The sequence below is a fragment of the Crocodylus porosus genome, unplaced genomic scaffold (assembly GCF_001723895.1).
Source record: "Crocodylus porosus isolate Cpor-Errol unplaced genomic scaffold, CroPor_comp1, whole genome shotgun sequence".
In the NCBI taxonomy this organism is placed as follows: domain Eukaryota; kingdom Metazoa; phylum Chordata; order Crocodylia; family Crocodylidae; genus Crocodylus; species Crocodylus porosus.
In genome coordinates, this window is record NW_017728886.1 from 7,753,262 (window position 1) to 7,757,374 (window position 4,113).

Genomic DNA, 4,113 nt, shown 5'->3' on the forward strand with positions numbered 1-4,113 from the left:
GGGCGGACAGCGGCATGGAGCCCCCCCCGCGGGTGATGCAACCGTCCCGCTGCGTCACGGCCGGGGGCGGGGCCACAACGCGAGCTCCGCCCCCCGGCCGGGGGATACTGCGCAGGCGCGGCCACGCCCTCATCACCACAGGGCTAGAGCGCCGGATGGGCGGGGAGCTGTCCGCCGCTGTCGTTGTGTCTCTCCCCGTTAAATCCGGGGCGGAGGCCGCGGTTCTGTGCAAGGGTTAAAACCCCTCGTGTTTGGCTGTTGTCACCTCCCCGCAGGCAGGCACACGCACACGCGGGGGTTAAGAGCCAGTTTGGGCATATGCGCTCCCTCCCCCTCAAGGGTTAAAACACGGTTTTGGGGGTTTCTGGCCCCACACATTTGAGGGTTAAAACCCCAGATTTGGGGGTTTCTACCCAACCCCATCACACAAGGTTTAAACCACATGGGGGGGGCTTGCCCTCAAACATTTTAAGGTTAAAGCCCCAGATTCGGGTGTTTCTGCCTTCTCCACACACAAAGGTTAAAGCGGGTTGGGGGTTTCTCCCCCCGCTACACGTCTGAGAGTTAAAACCCCAGTTTTGGGGGTCTCTGCCCTCCCCCCACACCAGGGTTAAGACCCCAGTTTGGGCACTTCTCCCCCCCACCCCCGCACTCTCAAGGGTTGAAACCCAACATTTGGTTGTTCCCTGCCCTCAAAGATGAAAACTCAAATTTAGAGGTTTATGTCCGCCCCCACGCACATAAGGGTTAAAACCCCAGATCTGGGGGGTTTCTGCCCCCCCCACACACACGTGCACGCTCGGGTTAAACCCCACACGGAGGGCCCGCCGCCCTGGCGCACGCTCCGGGGTGGCAGCATCACATCTCGTGGGCGTCTGTCGCCCACCGCAGCCGGAGCCTCGCTATTTTGTGGGGGGAAGAGGGGTTTTAAACAGATGCGTCCGTGCCTCGCTCTGAAATGCAGGAGGATGAGACGTCCTACGTCTGCCCGGTCTGTTGTGACTGCAAGGTTTTGGGGGTCCGGGCTGCCTCTCGTCCCATATTCAAGAGCAATATTTTTACCTCCTTGGGGGCCCAAAGTGGCTGCCTTAACGCATATCCTCGTAACTACGAACCTGTCTGCAACGCGCCCCTCGATCCAGAGACGGCCGGGGGTCCGGTGGGCTCAGGGATCTTCGGTGCATCGCCTGTTTTCATAATACGAGTGGAGTGGGACTGGGGAATGGGTTTAAAAAAAAAAAAAAGGTAGTTGATTCCCAACTTGAATACTGCATGTGCTGGTAAAAAAAGGCTCTAGGACCCCGTGGTTTCCAAATTACCTTCCTTGCTCTGCCATCACCCTTCACATGTCTGATAGTCACCGGGGAAGATAAGGGACACATTAAAGACTCAAGAGAACCTGTTGTTTTTTTCCATCTGCCACAGTATTTGAGCTCAGATAGCTTGGTGCCTTTGCGAATTTACCACGTTTTGCTTTTCTTTGATCCCTAGACTTTCCTTTATTTCATTCGGCTGCTTTGAGCATCAGGTGGTGAGCATTCGGGTTCACAGAAGGCATCGCTGCAGTACGGCTCTTGCAAAATCTTTCCGCGTCCTCTTTCTCTCCCATGCGGTGCTGGTGCCAAGGCGCAAGGTTGTCAGTGCAGAGGTTGCAAGTCCAAGGCCGTAGCAGAAGTGCTCATGGGGCAGCCCCGGCAGATCCCGACAAATCTGTGAATTCTGCTAAAATAACTTGTCAAAAAGGACACAGGAAAGGAAAGCTTTACCGTGTAAAGTCAGATCATGCCCTGCTCCTGCCTTGCAAATGCAACTGACCCTTACTCGTGTGAGCACGCTCACTGACGTCGGGAGACCTAGTCTGAGCAGGACGGCTCAGACTTGTAATGGGGTTGGCCGGCAGTCTACCAGAATTGGCATCCATCTCCTGGTGACTACTAAAAGCAATCCGGGAAATTTTAATAGGGTATGAATGGGTTAATGACATTACGTCATAGTGGGGGGAAAATACTCCCAGAATAGCTTCAGTCAGAGCTGGCAACCCTAGTTTGTAATGGGTAAGGGACTGCACCCCTAATGTGGACAGTGTCCAAAACGGGACCGCGATATCCCCTTGCAAGCTTCTTTGAGTAATTCAGAGGTGGTGTTAGGGACATTTAAAAACATCGTAGTGCATTTAGGATGGGAGGCACTAGGTTGACAACCAATTGAGAAAAATGCCAAATATCAGTTTAAAAAATACAAGCGGTGACACTGAGGCTGGACCAGGGCCCAGGAACAGAGGTCAGGTTCATTTTGGAGCAGTCAGCTTAATAGTCTGTCCCCGTCCAGTAATTTAAGGGATGATGTGAATGTGCGTGTTCAAAGTGTACTTCCTCGAGCTGTATTTGTCTTAGCTGCTATCTTTATTGCTGTTCACAGTTGTTGTTTTTATTTACCTGTAATACCAGGGGTGGGAAACTATTCTGGCTGGAAGGCCACTTAACAAGCTTTGACAAGCTGCTGAGGGCTGCAAAACTAGCCCCGCCCCCTGGTTGCCATCTTGGGACTGGACATCCCACTCCCTGACCTTTGCCATCAGAACTCCTGCCCCTTGCCCCCAGAAATAATCCTTTTGGGAAGGGGGTATGCCATCTTGGAATGGGAAAAAAATTATATACTAAAAATCAAACACTGACAATGACATATTTTAATTTTATTTAAAAAAATATTTTTGTCCTGATTTCTCTGGTGTATGTAGAGGTGATTGCATACTAGCTCAAAATGAGGTCTTACTCTTGTATATTGTGGGGGATATGGGTGGGGGAGTATGGGGCTTGTGGGGGGGTGGAAGGTGCAGGGGAGGGTGTGGAGGTGGGTGTGTGGGTAAGGGAGGGTTGTGGGGGGAGCGTTTGTGGGGATGTGTAGGTGTATATGGGGTTTGTGGGGTACATAGGGGGAGGGAGGGTGGCTGGGGGTGTGTGGGAGGTTGGGTGTGGGCTGTGTACAGGGGGTGTGGGTGCAGGTGTGGTAAGGTGTTAGAGGACATTACGGTCTTCTGCTTCTCTGTCCTCTATTGATACGACACCGGATGCCTTTATGTCGTCTATTTTCCTCTTCAAGAAAATAAGAGGATAACCGGACTGTCCTCTATGATGGCCACCCTATAGGGTAAGTGTGCAGAGCAGTGAGAGGGACACCCCCCAAAGGTGCATGGGTATGTGTGTGGGGGGAAGGGTGTGGTGTTTGTGGGGTGTGTAATTGTGTATGGGGAAGGTGTGGTTCTGGGGTTTGTGAGGGGGGGTTTAAGGGTATGGTGGCTGTGCATGGGAGCCCCTGCAAGCGCACCCCAGAGCTGGTCAGCACTCACCTCCACCCTGCAACAACCTGGAGCCTGCGCACCCTGCAGCATCTCCGTCACCACCAGCAATGCACAGCCCCAGCAGGCCCCACACCTGCGCCAGATTCACCTCCGCTGGAGCAGATCAGCAGGAACCCAGGCACCACCCTGACCTGGCCCACCCCGTGCCACCCACCTGTGATGCATCCTGCAGCCCCCTGGGCATGCAGCGTGGCTGGGGCAGCTCCACAACTAGCCTGCCTTTCTAGGCAGCGCAGGTGACAGTGGCTCCTGGCTGCCACCACCACCAGCCCCAGCCCCGTGGTACTAGCTGGGATCCGTACTGCACAGCCCTGACCCTGCACGCTTGCTCCAGAAGAAAAGTCGTGCCACGCTGGGCTGCCCTGCATCTGCTCGGTGCTGCCACTGCTGCCCCGCAGGGCAGCTTGGAGGTGGTGGTGATGGCAGCAGAGACGCAGGGCAGCCCTGAGTGGGCTTTCAGTGGCGGCAGCAGCGAACTGCTGGCAGTGGGAGCGGGAGAGGCTGCTTTTACCCCGCGCTGAGCAACAGCTTCTGTCTGGCATTGCAACTGCTGAGACTGGGCGGGCAAGCCCAGAGCAGGCACATGGTACCGTGGGGTGGGGTTGGGGCCCGCAGCGGCAGCCCGACGGAGCTGCCTGCCACCTGAGCTGCCTAGAAAGGCAGTTGTCACAGGCCAGCTGGGCACTGTGAGTATATCAATTTAGTTGCAGACTGACTGAGCACTGCAACTTTATTAGCCACTGGGCTTTTTGGTT